The sequence below is a fragment of the Camelus ferus genome, chromosome 15, assembly GCF_009834535.1.
Source record: "Camelus ferus isolate YT-003-E chromosome 15, BCGSAC_Cfer_1.0, whole genome shotgun sequence".
NCBI lineage: Eukaryota > Metazoa > Chordata > Mammalia > Artiodactyla > Camelidae > Camelus > Camelus ferus.
This window is the reverse complement of record NC_045710.1, coordinates 2735512-2756635: the sequence shown is the minus strand read 5'-3', so window position 1 is coordinate 2756635 and position 21124 is coordinate 2735512.

The window sequence follows — 21124 nt, the reverse complement described above, 5'->3', positions numbered from 1 at the left end:
TTCAGCTTGAAACTCAGTCAAAGGAACGATTTTCCTCGAGAGGACCATGTGCTCCAGCACGTGGCAGAAATGCCGACAGACTGTTAAAAGGACAGAGCCTCGGTGTCGAGATGTGGTGATGTTTGCTGCTACAGCAAGGAGCTTCGTAAGGGAAACTGGCTCTTCTCGCCTGTGCAGGGAGGAGGTGAGGGAAGCAGTGATGGAGTGCAGGTTGGGGCCGCCGCCTTGATGCGAGGTAAAGACCCACAGTTTTACCCACCCTGCTTTTACACCTTCAGGACAAATGCCAACACAACGAAAAAGGCAAATTACATCTTAGTATTTTTATGAAAATAGTTTCCAACTTTTATGAAAGTTTCTCAGGGACCTGCCCTCCCCCATTTGGGAATCAGTTATAAACACAATTTTTGCTTCATGTATAGTCAAGGAAATACAGATTTTTTTTAAATAACATCTTTTTTCCCTAGGTTAAGTTAGTAAGGTATTTATTGCCATGGTAAGAGACAAAGTTGGTGAACACTGAAAACTGGTTCCCCCATTTCCTTCTTAGCCTCAGCTGGGTCTACTGTTGATAATTATAAAATCATTTAAGATAGCTGTTATCAGAGAAGAGTAAACTATTAGACCCTATGTTTTTTTCCTCATGGAAGTGCTATTGTAAAAACATGAACTTTCTTATTAAAAAAGCCCTGTGGATTAAACCACTGTTGGTGTTTTAACTCCTTTAACACTGATTGATAAATAAAGATGAGCCCTGACTAAAAGGGAGAGCTTCTGACAATTGTAAACACGGAAAAGTTGGAGCAAAAAGGAATTTCATCAGTACATGTTTGTTCTGGCAAAACATTCTTATTTTTCACATAAACGAAAGCACCAATGTGTTTATCTACACACACACACAGATACACACACACAGTCACACACACAGACACACACACAGAGACACAGACACACACACAGAGCAAAATTTCGCGTCTCTTTTCTCTCATGGGCAAGTTGTGTGTACACAGACAACTATGCCTCAAATACAGTTATGTCAAGAGCTAGGAAGTTCATACACAACTAAAGGAGCTGGGGGATCAACTTCAATAATATTTGCAAAAACCAGTTTGATAATGTTATTCTGATGTCCTCTATCACTGCCACCCCTATGGATATGCCTGTGACTCAAGGTCTATTAACGTAATCATTACACAGCGTGTGTTTTAAGTGGCTTTTCCAATCTCGTTGGTAGTCCGCCCCGTTCCCTCCCTGACCTCGTCAAATTCTGTCATGAGTAATAAATCACGTTTCGAAGACCCCTGGTTGAAACCGTGCAGCAAATCAAAACTGAGGCATTGGCGATCTTTGCACAAAATGAGCCAACAGGACACAGGAAAGAGTAATCTCCCTCCAAATCCAAAACACAGTGATGCATTAATTTCGGGATTGTGGCAATTCAAATGCGGATATAAATTACTGAGTATTTAAGAGAACGTTTAATACTGGATTCATGCTATACCAACGTCTAAGGGTCCACCGTTTTACATTTGCTGTGTGTAGATTTGACAGAAAGAACTTCAGCTGACTGAACTTGCTTGAAGAAATAGCATTATCTTCAGCAGTTTTAAAAAATGCTCTTGTTTCCATAATGTGCTACCTGCGTCTGCAGGACGGAAGCAGGCAGCACTGGCAGGCCCCAACGTGGCATAAACGCAGGCAAAGAAAGGTAGATATTGAGGGCATCACCAGTCTTTCTAGGAACACTGTGAATAAGGGACATTACAGAGGGAGAACAGTTTGTATCTGTGAAAGCGGTCACTGAGCCAGAACCATTTGGAAAGGAATAGGCGAAGTATTTTACTGTAGAATTATAAAGTATTCGCATATTTGCTGGAGCTCTACCACCAAAACTGTGTGACATTTCAAGAGTTTTTCCTCTCTCAGTGTTTTAACAAGTGTGAGCAGATTCACCTGGGTCTCCCCTGCACCGCCTCTGACTTAGAAGGCTCGGGATGGGGCTCAGAAAGAAAGAAGAAGCATATTTGGTGATTCTGATGCTTGATACACAGCCACTCAGTTCACAGAATTTCCACGCTTCTTTGGCGCATGAGTATTTGAGAGTTCATTGGCGACCAGAGCTAACTTACTCCTTTTACTGGGGAGAGGATGCAGAAATCCCACTTAATTATTTCTGTTATAAATTATTCGTGCACTACTCATTAAATAGTTTTTGTAAAAGCAAATACGTTTTTTATGACCTCCAGTATGTTGATAAATATAGTTAAATTCTAACTCAATGGTGGACCCCATCTGCCAGGGAAAGTGTGCTGTATACATGGTTAGAATCATGGGTTCCAGAATCAAAGCATCGGATTCAGTTCCTACCCGCACTCCTTTCCAGACGGGCAAATTACTAAGCTTCGTTGAGTTTCGGTTTTCTAATCTGTACGTGAGGGACCCTAACACCACCTGCCTCCGTGGGTTGTGACAGGCATTAAGTGGGATATTGACATAAAGTGCCCGGCTCATAGTGAGCGGTCCAGACATTCAAACCACTGTTACGACTGTTTATGCCTATAAAAGTTCATGAAACTTCACCCTAAAATGTATTCAAAACAATAAATAAGGAGTTTGGGCTTTACAGATACAAACTACCATACATGTAAAATAGATAAACAAGGGTTTACTGTATCTTGTAATAACCTGTAATGAAAAAGAATAGATACACACGTGTAAAACCGAATCACTATGCTGTACACCAGAAACTAACACAACATTGTAATCCAACTACATTTCAATTAAAAAAGCATTCTCATTTAGCCTTTAGTAAGTGCCAGGCGCTCTCTAGTTTCTGGGGACACCTCAGCCCACAGGACATAACATGTGCTTTCAGGGAGTTGCACACGTACGGCGGGAGAGACAGATAGTGGAAAATTGGCAAATACCTGTGTAGTGTAACAGAGAAGTCATACATGCAATGAGGAAGAACAAAGCAGAGTGAGACAGGCAAAGAGCGGCCAGGGGTTCTGTTTAGGAAAGTTCTTCAGGGAGACCTTCTCTGTGGATGTAATAGTTGAGCAGAAGGTTAACTGACCATGTGGAATTCTTGAACCTCAGAGAGTCCCTTGAAAATGCCACACTTTCAAGCATTAGAGCAACTCTCGTTCTCATTCATCAATTCAGCACGTTTAAGACAGCAAGATACTGCCAACACATGTAAGCAAATGGTAACGAACACATGTGCACATGATCTGTCTCAGCAAGTTAAAAATACCTTGTACACTCGACATCATTAAAATCCGTGTTAAATGAAAAGTTTCCTTGACGTTGGAGAACTCGTAGAGTATGTGAGCGTGTACACAGACATCTCTGCAGAAAACTGTGTGTCAGAATGGACTCTGTACTTAAATGTTTAAGTCTTCTTAGCAAAAATTGAAAATGAGAGTTTTGACAATTCAGTTGGACAACCGGAAGTGCAACATTTTAATTATATTATTTATTTTCCCAAGACAATATGCACATCTCATACTTTGAATCTTTCCAAATCTTTGGCAGCAAATACCCTGCACCATCGAAAGCAGATGGCCCACTAATTTTAAAGCCCCATGCTAACCAAAAATATTGGAATATGGTAAAAGTTGAATTAATAAACTTATATGCAAACATCCAACAAAAACTAGTGCTTGTGCCAAATTCAATAAAGCCTCAGCGGGAGCTCCGCACTGCTAGACCTTGCACGAGCCACGGTAAATACATTCTTTAAGGCTTCCGCGGGCCTCAGCGTGGAAGCCAGTTGGAAGATTCTATTTAATCTGGCCCTATTAAGACGGAGCATATTTCTACCCTTGTTATCGCATGGCTGCCCTGTACACTTACCCTCAGATAGGGACAGGTCTAAAGCATTAACTCTGTAGCAATTTACCTGTAACGGCGTGACTCACACAGCACTGCCGGCGTTTTGAACTGGATCCTCCTTTGCTGCGAGAGGCTGCCCTGCAGCTGGTAGGGCTTGGCAGCAGCCTTGGGCTCTACCCACTAGATACCCCAGCATCACCCCCTTTACCTCGAGTAAAGGCAACTGAACATCTCCAGGCATCCCCGCTCGCCCCTGGGAGGCAAGTGCCTCTGACTGAGACTGCTTAATGGTGCGGGTTTGAGGGAGACGGGAGGTTTCTGCACCCAGGGAGACTGGACCCATCAGATGCTGTGTTTACCGTACGCCAAGACCAGCAAAGGGCAGTCAACCCGGAACAAAGCATCATATTTAATGAAAACATTTATTTGGCCTCCGTTAACTACTTTATATATTGAAATTCAAATTGGAACTCCTATAAATGTTTGAAAGAAAAATGGATGAATTCCACTTGTTCCCCCACTTACTTCTACATTAAAGTTGACAGGTAGATAGATAGACAGCAAAAACAAATAAAATAATTTAAAGTACTGAAGCAAAAGAACACACTTGCTGCCTTTTCTCTGCCCTCTGCTCCCTGAGACGCGCTTGTGTTCCAGATCCTGTCAGTCACACCCAGTCTCACTGGCACCAGCGGAGAGGGGCGTCTCCCAGTGAGGTGTGCCTGTTCCTCACACAGCGAACTGGGCCCCCAGCCCATGACTGCACAGGACAGAAGACATGATCCTGTCACTGTACCAGCCACGGAACTCTTTAATCAGTCACACCACGCGAATCTCTTAGAAATAACTACTTTTTAACTTTTACCCAACTAGAAGACTTCACCCGATTTGTAGAAGTAAATTATTGCTGCAGGGTCTATATTTTCAAATGAGAAATATGCTCACATGGTTAAATTTTTTAATTATTATGTTAATTAATATCAAAACCAAATTGAAAACACAACGCTCATCAGTTACAAAAATCAAGCTCTCATGAGAGAGAGGGATTCATCTGTCCAGTCAACACAGCTGCGCTGAGAAGAGAAGAGCTCGTGCGCACGGCTGGCGTCTCTGCACAGTCCTTTAGCTGCACCTCCCGCCCAGCAACTCACAAATCCCAGGCTCGCTTCTAGTTTCTTTATAGACTTAGTCTGTAATTACCTGTTAGTTGGATCTATTGGCGATAGACCCAACCTCTATGCCACTTAACGCTCTCACAAATAAAGTCAGGGCGCTGGAGAACATGAAGACTTGTGCAGTGCTGCGTTCCACAGCTGGAAGCCCCAGGGGTTCAGGATGCCACACTTTAGAACTGATGGGTGGAAATCGGTTAATATTTCTCTGCATTTCTCCTCTTACCCAAACTCTGACTTCAATTCAAATGTCCCAGGAATTTTGAGTCACATGTGAATTGTTTTATAAGTGATTTCATATCAAAAAGTCACATGTATGACCCAGACCAAGAGACACAGGTTTATGCACAGAAGCAGAAAGAAGCTATGGAGCCCCCGTTCCAACTCTCACTGCGTAAAACTCACACAAAGGGAGCCCGGACTAGAGTGGGACTTAGCGTGAGGCAAACCAGGCTTGGGTTCTGTCTCTGTCAGGAGATTGGGGTATGAATTATCTGGCTTTTATGGTTAGGAAATGGATTTTTGCCAGCATAAATACTACTTTATTAACAGCAGCATTAATAACACAGCAGCATATTTAATGCCACTAACGAGACGTGGCCTGCCAGACCAAAAGCGTGGTAATCCAGCCACGACAGGGCCTTCGTGAGGAAGCGGTCCAGGCACCAAAGACTACGGGCAGGTATCTAACGTTCTCAGGTTCCCTCTGGACCCTGCCGGCCGAACCAGCAGCAGTCCCGCGCTGGGTTTATGGCGCACACTGGTGTTGGTTGTGACTGTCCTTGAAACATACATTGTATTTGAATTCATCTGTGGTCGCATCCACGAGTGCATCATATGAACAGAGCAAATGTGCGCCACCCATGCCCATCGGAACACCAACCTCCCTAGGTCTCTAGCCATCCTCAGACTCTCTCGTGCTCCTGATCCGTGTGTGCCATCCCCTGAACACCCAAGAGGCAGCCCTGACGCCACACGTGCAAAAACGGGTTAATCGTCCCTCCCTCGCCATCTCTCTTCTCCCTCTCGGACGCGGGCACCAGCGATGGGCCACCCTGGAAGTCTTTCTGCACCACTCTGCACGTGCCGCCCAGCGGCACTGCCCACGCCCCGTCTCTCCGATTCATTCCATGTCCGCTGACCTAAGTGGTTTCATCGCCAGCTCCCATGACCGCCTCATTGTGCTCCCAGACCCAGTTTCCCCAACCCTGGCCACCCTACACACCGACCTCTCAGGCCATCTTTCTCAAGCGTCAGTCTGATCGCACCACTCTCTTCTGCAAACCCCTGTGTCGGTTTCTTGTGGTCTCCATAGCAACTTTCATTCCCCTCAGCATGGGGCTGTGGCATCAGGATAAGGAGCTCTCCTAGGCCTGGAGCAGACACTGAGTCCACAGATGAAGCGAACGCGTTGTGCACTTGGTGCGAAGCGTGGAGTGCTCAGAATCTCTGAGAGAGGGAAAGTGTGCAATTGAGGAAACACAGACAAGTGATGAAGCAAAGGCGATCCTACAGAAAGCAAAACTTACAGATTTGCAGCAAGAGAAGCAAAACTCTAGCACTAGCCAGACATTGTCAGTGCCATCTGTGAGCTTCTGGCAAATGTTTTGTATTTATTCCCAAGTAATAGCAAGCCTCCATGGTTTCCTAATTAATACAGATCTTCCCCGAGTCCTGGCGCTGCACATTTTCTTCCTGGAGTGGGAGCCTCCCTCCAGCCCCTGTGCACGGCCAGAGCTGGAAGTTCTAGGCGGGAATTCCCCAAGCCCAGGGGCTCAGCTGAATGACTGAGCCCTGGAAATCTATGCCGGATTCAACATTTGAAACCAAAACAGTAAAATTATCATCAGCCAATGCCATGTCTGCCACACATGCATTATGCCAACTCGATTGTTTACTATATCTATAATTCCTAATTTCTAGAAAAATATTATTTTTATATCTGTTCAAATGTTATGTTTTCTCATTTCCATACTTTTTTTTTAACATTTTTTATTGATTTATAATCCTTTTACAATGTTGTATCAAATTCCAGTGTAGAGCACAGTTTTTCAGTTATACATGAATCTCATTTCCATGCTTGCTTGGCTAAGTGACCTATACTGATGGCCGGGAGAGCAGCGCCAACCACAATGAGTATCTTAAAAGCAAATTTATAAAGTTCCTTTTACAGCTGAAGCAAGCTGGTTTTGCTTGGATATGGATTTATGGAATGCATTTCATAAAGCCTTTGCGCCGAGTGTGGGAGACCAGTCTACACAGAGGCCCTGAGGATTTGGAGACCCATCCCCACCCCCCTGGGAACCTGGTTAACAACTCACTGCTCAACAGGCTGTTCAGATGTCAACTCTCCAGGAAAGCTTTCCTTAATCCCCTGAGACAGTCACTCCCTCTTTTCCCCCCACTGCCCTCCTGTCTGACACATTCTGCTGTCATCATTGTTTACAAGTATGACTTCCCTCCCAGACTATGAACAGCTTGGGGTTAAGATCTACATTTTATTCTTCTTTCCTCACCCTGAGAACATTTCAAATTTTTGGAAATTTGATACAATGCAATAAATATTTGTTGAACTGAACTAAACCTAAAGACAAAACCACCAACCCCAAAAGGAAGAGCAAAGACACAACCAAAACCAATATGGGAAGAAGAGGCAGTAATTCAAGACCTGAAGACAAGGTGGCACCAGAACCGGAGCACAGACCTGATGGCTGATCCCTCACTGGAGAAGGTCCACCATCGCCGCATCAACACCCCAAGGAGGGAGGACCAAGAAGCTCTCACCACCCAACCAACCTGTATTAAGCACTTATCTTGCACTGTGGGCCATGTTGTTTAATAAGGACAGAGAAACAAGCATGTGTCCCCGGCAAGTTCATAGCTGCCATAAAAATATAATGAAAACATAACCCCAGTATGTGCCACATTACACAGCCATGAAGCACACGCAATCATGTGGGAGAACCAAGGAATTAATTCTGTTTTGTGAAGAACGTTCAGGGAAACTTCACAGGGAAAGTAGGTTTTGTGCTATGTGTGCAACAGTGACTAGGACGCCACCGGCTTGGAACAGCGCTGGTCTGTGGTGGGCAAGGTGGACAAAATGTAAGCAGAGGCTGGGTGGGGTGTGAGAGCCCAAACAGGCCTGCACGGCGGGCGGTCTTGAATGCTAACCTTGCACGCAATTCTGTAGTAAACCATCAAACAAATGTGCCATTTTTCACGTGGGTATGTGGGTTTGCTTGTCTGTGGGTTTCCAGATACGTCTCCTACAGGGACACGCACAGAGCTACGTAGGAACGTACACAGTGGCACCCATGAAACTGGAAACGTGTGTGCGCATGAAAAGGGCGATTTCTGAAGCCAGATGGGACTTGATTCAAATCCCAGCGCTGCCCTGGATGACTGAGCCTCCTTGCGTGTGCTGCCGGGACACTCCACGCTCAGTTCGGCCACGTGAATAAGGGGGTTGTAGGAGAGACCTCGTGGGTTGTCGCGGGTCCTGACGAGACAGCCGGGCAGGAGGGGCACGCGGTCAGCGATGTGCTGGGCCCTCCCAAAGGCAGAGTGGGCACCTTGCTCAGGGATGCTTTCTTACACTCACCTTTATGCCTTTCAGAGACCAAGGCGGTCACACTCAACAGGTGTCAGACGCAGGAAGATGCTAAGAACGTTTCGACTGACCCCAGCCTTTCTGTCTGGCCCGCCCTGTTCCTACATCTTCCGCCTCCTGCGCCACCGGGCCACACTGCTTCACGTTTCTTAGGGTCACGCTCCCCCTCCTGGCTCTACACCTGGTCACTTCTGCTCCCTGTCTGTGACGCGTGAGGTGAGGCCCACGCTGCTCCCTCCTGCAACTCGTCCCAGTGTGAGGTCCCCGTCCACGAGCTGCCTCTCCCCCGTTCTTAGGGTGTGGGAACTGAGGGTGGAGCCTGTGCTGTCTGTGCTGCACCCCAGACCAGTGGGTGTGCAGCCAGTGTCCGTCCAGTCGGGGCTGAGTTAGGTGGTGCGGGTCGCCAGCGTCACCATCGACACACTCTGCTCTGTTCTTCCGAAGCTGGCGGTCAACGCGCCGCGTGCTTGGCGGGGTTAGTCTTCCTTGTCGGGTGTGGCGTCCTGTGCGGAGAGTGGGCTCCTGATGCCGTCACCTCCTCTTCTTGGGCAGGTCCCACGTCAGGTCAGCTCATTTGCTTGCTCCTCGCTGCCCCTCCCTGCCCTTTCACATTTCTCTCTCAAACCAAGGGAGCTCCTGAGAGTCCTTCCCAGCAGCCAGTTTGCAGCATTTCAGGGAACACCCTAGAAGGAACCGCAGTGAGCACAACCAGAGAAGCTCCTTTTGTCACGAAGGAGGACAGAGTGAGTCAGCCCAGACCTGGATCAGTCCTCCTCTCCAGCACACGAGAAGACAGGTGACCAGGTGTCCAAGAACTTCAGCCTTAAGGCAAAGCAGAGGAACAAATGACACTGTTTGAAAGTCTTGAAAGACTCAAGGCTACATCCATACCTGTGGGAAGTATTTTGATAAGCAGCATCTGCAAAGCCAACTCTCTGACTCTTTTTGAGGAAATTATCTGGAAGAACAACTCTGAGGAGTTTAGATAAATATTTTTACAGAAAATTCCCCCATAAATTTTAGAAGTTTCTTTCTATCAAATTTGCCTGTTTTGGCCTTCTTCAGAGAGATTGTTAGTGTTCAGAGGCAAGTCCTTCTAAGCTCAACGATCGTGTGGATGACTGAGAGCAAGTGTAATTTAATGACTGATCATTTTTTTCTTTCATGTTTCTAAATTTATTTGTTAAACTAGTTAGGAGATTCCCCTTACAACTGAGTATATTGTGAAATGATGCCTAAGTGAAGTGCTAAGAAAAATACAGATACTTGCTGAACAGTAATGGGGAGGTTTGGGGATATTATCATTTAATTTTTTAGTTAGCTTTAAAAACGTTACTCTGCTTTCTACCAATTTAAATTTAGTCAGGGAATCTGAAAGAAAACAGAAGCGGTAAAAATAAGAAGCTGTAGCGCCATCGTAAGCACCTGTGAGTGGAGGTGGTGGTGACTCCGAAACACATTTAATCTTCCGTTAGCGTCAGGCAAGAAAATGAATGTTAAACAAACACCCAGCAGGAGTTAAAACACGGAGGGAGCCACCTGTGCCCAAGAGGTTGATTCACGTGGAACGGCACACTGGACTGAGCGGGGTCTCGGGAAGAGGGCGGGACAGCCTGCGCTGGAGAACGTGTCCGCCAGCAAAAAGTCCTCCTCTGGCAGCAGCTTATTTCTGATTATGTGATGATCAAAATTTATCAAGTCTGTGATGTCATATGGCTTTTGTTCAATAATCTTAAACCTATTTTTAAGCCTAAAATTCCCACTTAAACCCAAAGTAAAAAATGGCTATGCTGAAGCATAGACCCTGTTTACATCACTTTAAAGAATCAGCAGAGCTGTGTAAACCCTGTGACGCTACCTTTATAAACAACGTAAACGTGGGCGCGTAAGCCCGCACGCACTTTCGCACCAAGTGCAGGAGGCCCCCGCGGAGGACCTTCCGGCCTGCGCGGCTTCACCTCTGCGGTAAACCGCGCGCCGCGCCAGGCAGGAAACGCATCCCTCCAGGACAGAATTTGTCTGCTTTCTAGTGAGGAAGTTAGAAAACATTCTTCAAAGACAGGCTGGACTTTATAAAGGTGCTGCGAATCTAATAAAACAGAAGGAGTTGCTTAAAAGAAAGAAACAGCCAGGTGACCTCCCAGCTCGAGCTGCCCCTTACAACATCATGGGCTGCAGGGGTCACAGGCCTCGGGGCCAGACACTCCTACTCGTGGCTTCAGTGTCACCACGTACTGAGCGGTTGTCATTGTCAGCAGATTCCCTTCTAGGCCTCCTCCACCTTCACCAGCAAAACGAGGACACCCACTCTTTATCCTTGAGGCTCACACCGCACCTGACACAAGGCAGGTGCCACTGCTGGAGGCTCCTGCCACGGCTCCGTTGCCAGCATTTACCACTTCATTTAGGCTGCGGGCGTACCCTGGTTCTCCTCTTTTCTCTCTGTTTCCTTCTCTAAGAAGAAGGCAGGTGCCTGAGAGCAAAGACCCAGTCCACCTTCCCCCGCCTCCCCCGCAGTCCTCAGGAGACAGAATCCGTCCTTACGTCTGTGCATCCATTTCACAGCACCGACTACTGTACGGATAATCCAGAGCACATCTTTGGAGCTATTAGGGTTCAGGAGATTTTAAACCTCCTACTTTGAGAGTGAACCTGCCCCACGGCTCCCAGACTGCAGACAGCTCAGGAGCGGTTACCCCCATTTAGACATTCCGTGTGATGGCAGGACTTTTGGGGCCATTGGAATTTCCCCAAAGACTTAATTCTCTCAATCGCACAACATTGTTGGTCCAAATATGGGTTTTTTTCTCCTTCAAACTCCAGCTTGACCCAGAATTTCTTGTGCTGAACAGCAAGCTCATATCCATCCAATAACTGAGAGTGGGACCCCCTCACCGCCATGTTTCCCTCTTTGCTTCCTTGTCTCTGAGCTCCTGGTCGTTACTTTAAAAAGCCGCTTACTTTTAACAACAGGTTAAACTAAAACACAAACTGGATCAGAATTTATTTGTCCCTTTTGACCGAGTTGGTCCAATATAATCCTTGATATTATGCCTCAAGTGTAAAAAACCAATTTAAGTCATTTTACAAGCCTGGAATTGGAGTTGCTTCCATGGTGGACGATGAGTGAGACCCTGTATTGAGCCATAATCCCCCAGTGCAGGTGTTGCTCTGGGACCCCACACGGTTCCTTCCTAGAAGACCTCTGCCACGGGGCCAGACCCCTCAGGATCAGCAGCAGCCAGGACCCGCAGTGGTAGCAGCCTGTGTGCGGGAAGCCTGCCCGCGGTGAGCTCTGAAACCCTCCTGCAGAGAAAACGGTCACTGAGGGTCTAGCTTGGTTGGAGCGTGAGAAGAGAGGAGGAGGAAATGTGGTGCCCAAGCTCTGGGCAGAAGCTTGGCTCCGTTATTGGTCAGCTGGGGAATCCAAGACAATCCAACTCACTTCTATGAGTCTCTTTTTTACCTTGAAAATTGAGACTAGAATATTTTTCCTAATTAGATTATTATGGAAAACATTTTAAAACAAACAAAAATATCCAGAACACTGCTTTTCTTATGACAGTTATTAAATAACTTTTTCCTTCTGCTGCTAAAAGAAAACAAACAAGTTCCTTTCATCTCTGGACAACTTAGATTTTTGAGTAGTTACGCTTTAAACTGAAGTGAGAATTTTCCTAAGAGTTTCAGTTGATCTTGGTTTAATCCTTCAGGCCAGAAAGCATATGCCTTGTTCTCTTTTGTGCATGAGTGTCCTTGACATATAAAATTAGTTTTTATGTTCGCTTCAGTCTGTTCTCCATCAAGCTAAGGGGTTGGAATTTTTTAAAACTAATTCTTAAAAATATGGTTTAAAACCTCTCACTCCTGCAGTCTCACATCTGCACAGCTTCCAGTTTGCCGAGATCCCTCGTGTGTGTGGACCTGGACTCATGAGGATATTTTTGGCTGGGGGCAAAAGGCACCATGGCATGGGACACAGCGCTCCTACCCCATGCAAGGCTGTGGGTACTTTGTGGGCTGTCGAATGGCAGATAAGCCACCAGAGAGGGGAAAACAATTAACATGCTGTGGAAAGTGTCTTCAGTGTTATCAGTGTCTTGAGTGTTACCAGTGTCGCCAGTTAGATGGGTCCAAGTCGTCAGGGAGCGACTCTGAAGGTCTCTGTTTATTCAGAGCGTGGGTTTTCAGAGGGAAAGCTAGAAGTTTGAAAGACACACAGGAGGTCTTGTCAATGGATTCGTCCATCTCAAATTCTAGTGAGTTCCAAGCAGAATGAAAACCGCCCATGAAACACTGGATACATTTAAAAGCTTTGTGACAGTTAAATATCTGAATACTTTTAAGTGATAAACTCACGCACGTTGGTAAAATTCAACAGTTTTTAGGTTAGGCTGTGCACGTGCAGTGGGTGAGGCATGGGCACCCAGACAGATGTGAGCCTCGCTGTCGCCTTTGTGAGCATATGCGGCCCCCCCTTCCCACCACATCCCTGGGCACTCCTGGGAAGCCAGCCCCAGCCAGGCGGCTGGGGAGGAGGTCTGCCCCTCTGTGTTTCTCTAACTTGGCGTGGGAGGAATTAACCCTGCACGTTGGAATGAGCACGACCTTGGATTTATATTCAGCTTATTTCTAAAGACACGTGTGACTTTGACAGGTTTCTAAAACCCACAAGCTTCATTTTGTATGTGTGCGGAATGGGGTTACTAACACTCACCTCAAGAGTTCTTAGGCGTGTGTTCACAACACCTCCTCCATGCAGCCCCCTTGTTCTTGTGAACAAATCTAGTTGACACCACTCATAGCTGGTCTTTAAGTGACAAGAGAAATGTCATGTAAAGGCAGCAGACACCAAATATGTGTCTGACTTTTGCTGCTCAAGAAAAATTTCAAGTTTATACATTTTCTTGAAACAGAGAACAAATCGTTTTACTTGAGTTTACAAGAATCCTTCTAGGCACCACTACGTGCAAAGCACCGTTCTGGGTGCTGCGAATCCCAGAACAGAGAAGACCACACCGGGTTGGCCTTCTGAGGAGCGCTGGCTGCCCAGACGCAGGTAGGCACACAAGGAGGGGGGTTGACATTGGCAAATGTAGCGAAGAGACGTCACCTGGGGGCGACACTTTGGACTAGGAGGCCAGAAGAGGAGAGGAGACCCTTGAGGTCTGCGTGGCGACAAGCGTAAGTCCTGGTGCACGCTGGAGAAAGAATCATCATGACGATGCTCAGTTATTGGAGGCAACTTTCAGGTTAAAAATGGATAATGATTGCAGCATATTGTCACCACGAGTGAGTCTGGCTCTTGCTGAACTTGAGCCCAGTAGGCCGTCCACTCCTAAGGGAGAGTGTCCATGCTGGACCCAAAGGACCGTCCACTCCTAAGGGAGAGCGTCCATGCTGGACCCAAAGGACCGTCCATACCTAAGAAAGAGTGTCCATGCTGGACCCAAAGGACCGTCCATACCTAAGGAAGAGCGTCCATGCTGGACCCAAAGGACCGTCCATACCTAAGGGAGAGCGTCCATGCTGGACCCAAAGGACCGTCCATACCTAAGGGAGAGCGTCCATGCTGGACCCAAAGGACCGTCCACTCCTAAGGAAGAGCGTCCATGCTGGACCCAAAGGACCGTCCACTCCTAAGGGAGAGCGTCCATGCTGGACCCAAAGGACCGTCCATACCTAAGGAAGAGCGTCCATGCTGGACCCAAAGGACCGTCCATACCTAAGGGAGAGCGTCCATGCTGGACCCAAAGGACCGTCCATACCTAAGGGAGAGCGTCCATGCTGGACCCAAAGGACCGTCCACTCCTAAGGAAGAGTGTCCATGCTGGACCCAAAGGACCGTCCATACCTAAGGAAGAGTGTCCATGCTGGACCCAAAGGACTGTCCACTCCTAAGGGAGAGTGTCCATGCTGGACCCAAAGGACCGTCCATACCTAAGGAAGAGTGTCCATGCTGGACCCAAAGGACCATCCACTCCTAAGGGAGAGCGTCCATGCTGGACCCAAAGGACCGTCCATACCTAAGGGAGAGCGTCCATGCTGGACCCAAAGGACCGTCCACTCCTAAGGAAGAGTGTCCATGCTGGACCCAAAGGACTGTCCACTCCTAAGGGAGAGTGTCCATGCTGGACCCAAAGGACCGTCCATACCTAAGGAAGAGTGTCCATGCTGGACCCAAAGGACCGTCCACTCCTAAGGGAGAGCGTCCATGCTGGACCCAAAGGACCGTCCATACCTAAGGGAGAGCGTCCATGCTGGACCCAAAGGACCGTCCACTCCTAAGGAAGAGTGTCCATGCTGGACCCAAAGGACCGTCCACTCCTAAGGGAGAGTGTCCATGCTGGACCCAAAGGACCGTCCATACCTAAGGAAGAGTGTCCATGCTGGACCCAAAGGACCGTCCACTCCTAAGGGAGAGCGTCCATGCTGGACCCAAAGGACCGTCCATACCTAAGGGAGAGCGTCCATGCTGGACCCAAAGGACCGTCCACTCCTAAGGAAGAGTGTCCATGCTGGACCCAAAGGACTGTCCACTCCTAAGGGAGAGTGTCCATGCTGGACCCAATGGACCACCCACACCTAAGGGAGAGTATTCATAATGAGCCACACTGACCAGCCACAACTAAAGGAGCGTATTTTAACGCTGGGGGTGAAGTGAGGAAGCACAGCTGACTGCACCTGGGACGAAGGGCCGTTTCCTGGTGGCACAGACAGCAAGTGGGCGAAAGAGGGTAGAAGCCCGGTTACTGTGTGACCGCTGTGGACGTGTTCTTGATCTGTATAAGGCCATCATGTATCATTTTTTAAATAAAATAGGTGTTATTAGAAACAACGCAATGTTATTTTATCACAGAGATTTACTAATTTACATTCATAAAACACTGTACAATTTAAAATTCATGCATGATGATACACGTGCATGCGCACGTATAGAGGTATTGACAGATATAGACTCACACGCATAGACTCGTACACTTTATGTAAAACAGCACATGTTTTTCATTGAGGTGACGGAACATCAACAGCGGAGCTAAAATAAACGCACACGCACACAGCAGGCCTGAGAATGAAACGAGATTTCCATTGGAAGCAAAGGTGAGAAGCCCAGGTGCCTAAATCCAGCTGGAACATTTCATCTTAGACGTTTTGCTGGTTTACCTGTTATTTCAAAGATAATCTCCTTCTGTGGTGATGAAGCTTTGTTTTTGTATGACGCCGTTAGAAAGCACAAAATCATTTGTGATGCTTGGTGAGTACCGTATTTTTATGATTATTTAGGGCTATAATTACATATATCCTTTTTTCTTTAAATAGTGAGGATTGCTGACGTAAAAAAAATGAAGCGCCTATGAAAATGGCCATGCCTTTAAATTGTATCAAAACACTGAGAGCCTTTTAGATTTCCCAGATGGTTTTAAACCGCCAGGCAAACCCAACATCAAGTCCACACGAAGATAAGTTTGTTTTGATTGCAAGCATATGTATTATTAAGGATAACTCAATTTGTGGGAGAGTATTAAAAAAAAGGGAAAACAAAAATAAATGATCGGGCCCTAAAATGTTTAGAAGATGGCGATTTCTAGGTAACAAAACATACCGATGTGCCCTTGAGTCTGCGCATTGAGATGCTGGTATGTATACTTGAGGCTTCAGATCAACACTGGGTAAATACGTGAGGGTTTCCTAGACTTTAATCTTGAGCCCTTCAGATCATCCTGACCTGAAAATGAGCCTTTTTAAACTGTAAAGGATCCTGCAGAAGGATTCCCGACCAAAGCTGGCGGCATGCTGACATGGTTAAATCATTGCCGGAGCTGAACGGCTGCAGGCCATTAAGAAAGAAACTCCTATTGAATGGAATCAGCAAAACCCTTTAACTACTGATTAAGGAAACAAGGAAGGGGCAGGGCTACAGGTTTAGCCTTGGGCGTCATTGTTCCTTCTTGTAATTGGTAGAGTTTTACCACAGATCTGTATTTTTAATGGTTTTTTAGTTGAAAGAAAAGTGAAAAGAAGAAAGAAGAGCTTTTCAATTTTCTAACAGTGATATTGTGTACACACATGCATATTTTTTCATTTTATTGTTAGTCATTTTATTTTATTTTATTATTTCATTTTATTTTATTTTATTGAAGTACAGTCAGTTACAAGGTGTCAGGACACACGTTATTATATCCATGTATCCATCTACTGACAGAGGAAACACGAGCATGTCTCTAAAATACATCAATCAGAGAGAGCTCTGAATGGAATACAGTAAAATAAAAGCAACAACTCTCTTTGGAAAGTGAAATTATAAGCGATTTTTTCACCCTCTTCATATTTTAAATGGTCTTCCTTTCATAATAAAGATACGTTACTCTTATTATTTGAAGAAAAGTAAATCCTATTATCATATTTTTTGTCATTAACTTCTGCAGACTCCCCTCACACACAGGAATTCTTTGATACCAAACATTTTAAAATCAATGTAACTGATATAATTGTTTTCTTGCTGTTGACAAGCGTCATATGTTTGACGTTAAAAATGTATTATTCCATGTAATTCAGTCTTAAGATACATGATATTTTTTAAGAATTTAAAAATTCTGTATTTTTCCTGAATTTCTAGTAAGTGCCCATTCCTGCCCCCACCCTGCCTGACACATGAGTGTATTTAAGCAGGAGTAGAGTCTCATAGCTGGTGTAATGGCCCTGTGAGTTGTGTGAAGGGGGTAAAGAAAAAAACACTCTTTCCTCTTTACTGTAGGGGCTTCTGAAGTGTGTTTAGCAGCAAACACCTGTCCCTTCCGTGCGAGGAGTGGTCCGGGTGGGGCACGTCTAAGGCAGGGCCATCAGTTAGTGAACATTTGATTTTGTTCTACTCGGTGACACACCTGTTTCTCTCCTGGGTTGGTATTTAACCCACGTGTCACTGTTTGTGACTTGTGTCCCTGAGTCTATTACAAGGTCCTTGGGACAAAGGACTCTGTCTCCTGCCCCTGGGTCCTCTGTGCCCAGCACGGAGCACAGTGATCCTCCCTGTGTCCGTGTTCCTGTAGGCATCACTCAGCCTCGTGCAGTCCGTTTTAAACCAAAAAAAAAGAGTTAATTATCTGTGTTTCCCCTCCTTCAACCAGGTAATGCGCCAGAGATTATCTACGGATTTGCTAGCTGTGAATCACGAGTGTAGTCCTGGGTAAAACCAGGTGCTCAGGCATGTTTTGCGCTATTTGGATTGTTATGTTTTCTTTAAGATTCAAAAATCAATCGAAGTTCATTCCAAGTCTGGCCGATCGTCATTCTCCTCTTTACTACTCATACTGCTTCCCAAATTTGACTTTGGCGAGAAGGTTACGCCATTCTCACAAATCAAAAGAAAACGTACTGTCTTAGTCTCCGTTCTCTGGAAGAGTTTCCATAAGATGCAATGATCTGTTTATTGAGAATTTTTTTAAAGTAAATCTCTTCTGTGGAGATCTAGTTTCTTGTCCTCTTTGTAGGCGTGCATTTAAGTTATTAACTCAGTTTCTTTATATCAAATAGTCTTCTATCTATTTCATCTCATCCATTTCCATGTTAACTGTTTTCTAAGAATTTGTCTATTTCCTGCAAACTTTCAAAATGATTGACATAAGGCTTTTGATGGCATTTTTCTTCCCATTTTAAAGTCAGCTGGAGAGGTAGCTGAGTTCCCCTTCCATTACTAAAATTATGTGTACCTTATCTCTTTGTTTCTTGGATGAATCACACCAGAGGTTTGTTGATTATTTAAACAAACTTTAAAAATTGTTTGACTAGTTTTAATATTTTAGATTTGCAGAAAAGTTGCAAATACAGTACAGAAAATATCACATCCCAGTTTCATATGTTTGTCACAAATAGAAAACTGACACGAATACAGAATTATTAACTAAACCCCGCGTGTCATTCACAGTTTCACCTTCATCTTTGCATAGTGCCCTTTTCACGTCCCAGGATTCCATCCCACACACCACGTTACATCTAGTCTTCACGTCTCTTTAGCCCCCTCTGGTCTGTGACGGTTTCTGAGACATTATCTACTTTTCAAGGTCTTGACAGTTTCAAGGCCAAGGATTTTGTAGACTGCTACTTCATTGGGGGTGCAGATAATTAGGTTTCTTTGTTTATTTTTTTCACTGGTGGTCCTGGGGATTGAACCAGGGCCTTGTGCATGCTAGGCACGCACTCTACCCCTGAGCTACACACCCCCCCTTTATTTGGATCTAACTGATGCTTTTCTCATGGTCAGCCTGTGGTTACGGGTTTGGGGGAGAATCCACAGAGGAAAAGAAGGGCCCTTCCCACCACATTGCGTCAAACGTCCCTGCTGCCAGCTTGGCGCCCGGGAGCTGGTCCCCTTGACCACCTGGGTGATGCAGCGTGTGCCCACTTCTTCACTGTGAGGGTCCTTTTGTCCCGCCTCCCATACTCCACTCTTTGGAGCAAGTGCCTAAGTGCGGAACACACTGGGGGGAGGGTGGGAGGCGGGCTGGGGAATCAAGCGTTTTCTCACGCCGTGTTTGGAGCTCCGCTGTGCAGATCTGTCTCTTCTCCCATACTTACACGTGTGCTCGGTCATTTACTCGCACTAGTGTGGACCCAGGCTGTGCATTTTGCACCTTAGGTTCTAACCCAACGCTGCGTGATTTACCTTGTCTCTCGGATTGCTCTGCTTTTGGCCTTTGGGGGCCCCTTGACTCCCTTTAAGAAACCCCATTTTTTTTTTGTTTTCTGAGCACTTCCTTCCTTTGGGGAAATAAGAGATGATTGAGGTCCATTTTTACTTTTATGACCCAGATGTAGAATCGGCCATCCCTCCACGGCGCCTGTGGGGCTTTTATTAGCTCTGATTTTCTGTGTGTAATTAACTTCTAATTTAACTGCTTTGCTTTCAGAGAATGTGCTCTGAATGATACTGTTGTGTTTTTCATTTTTTGAAATTTGTCAAGTCTTACTTTACAGCCTCACATCTGGCAACTTTTTGTAAACGTTTTACGTGCGCTCTGGAACAGCAGTAGATGATTGCTGGGTACAATATTTTATGAGTATCTAATAAACCAAGTTTATTGATATTTATGTTCTGATTTTATATAACATTTTGACTTTTGGATGTCCTTGGCCTATTATTTGAGAGAGAGGAAGGTGGTGAACTCTTCCAGCACAACGCTGGGCATGGTACTTATGTTGCAATTCGATCCCATTTTCATGTTCGCTCCTCCGAGGCCACGGAAGCCCTGCACCGAGGAAGGGCCTGTCTCATCGTACGCAGGGCCCTGGGCAAAAGGAAGGTGCAGGACCCTGGTCATGGGCGGGTGGTTAGTATCATGTTCCCACAGGCCAGCCACCCCGACCCGAGCACAATGCCCCGTGCACTGCAGCCTCACACTGCAGGGCAGGTGCTGGGGTTGAAGGCGAGCGAGAGACCCCATCAAGTCACCTGCCAGATGCACCTGAGGTGCTGCCCTGTCACTCTGCTCTGAGACACCGTGGGACACATGCCCACCCTTTCCTTGTGCACATCCAGTCCACTTCATGGGACAGAGGGAAACGGCAGAGAGTGGGCATTGTCCTATTGATGTGACCAAGGAAGCAGGGAGGGAGGAGGCCAGGTGAGGACCAGGCCCCCTGGGGACCAGAAACTCGTCCCCGGGAGGTGGAGAGGCCACACAAGGCATGATCATGTGTCAGCTGAAGCCAAGCCCCTGGCATGTGTTCTATTGCTTCATTAAATTTCAGTTATGAAAACAATTTCAGGGTGGATAGTATTAATAATTTAAGGACGGTGAATGCAAATCACGAAAACCCAGGTGCAGGGCTGTCCTGAGTGTGGGGCCCTGTGTGACCGCCCTGGGGGCACCCAGGGAGCTGGCTGGGCATGAGTGTTCCTTCTGTATTTCTTATCAAAGTTTTAAAAATTAATTCTGTAATGAATTTGTTTATCCATAAAAATACTTTTTGACTTACCATTCGCTCAGCCTTTTCTGGTTATTGTTTGCTCAATATATCTTTGTCTATCATTTTATTATCAATTTTTTGTTTAATTTGTGCCCCTTGCAAATAGTATACAACTTCATTTGGTAATGTTTTTATTTATTAAGTCTGTTTTATCCTATTGCTGTTTTCCCATTTACATTTATTTTGATTCGAATATATTGTTTCACCCATTTTTCCTTTGTGCTATCTATTGTCTCGATTTTTCAATACATTTTTTTTCCCTCTTTGACTGAGTTTTTAAAAATTAATTTATAATTCCAGTTCTTCTTTCCCTGATAAAAGGGAAACATCTATTTCTGCAGCTATTGTTATCCTTAGTTTAACAAGCATAACTAACTGATTCTGAGGTTTTGCCTTAATTCTCATCCTAAATAGCAAAATCGCTTTAGAAGCTGTTCTGCCGCTTCTCCTGCCGCGCGCCCTGCGTTTCGGCACACGCGCTGTTACCGCTGGACTAAGTGAGTTGAGCGTCATTCCTTTATTTACATCGAAGTGCCTT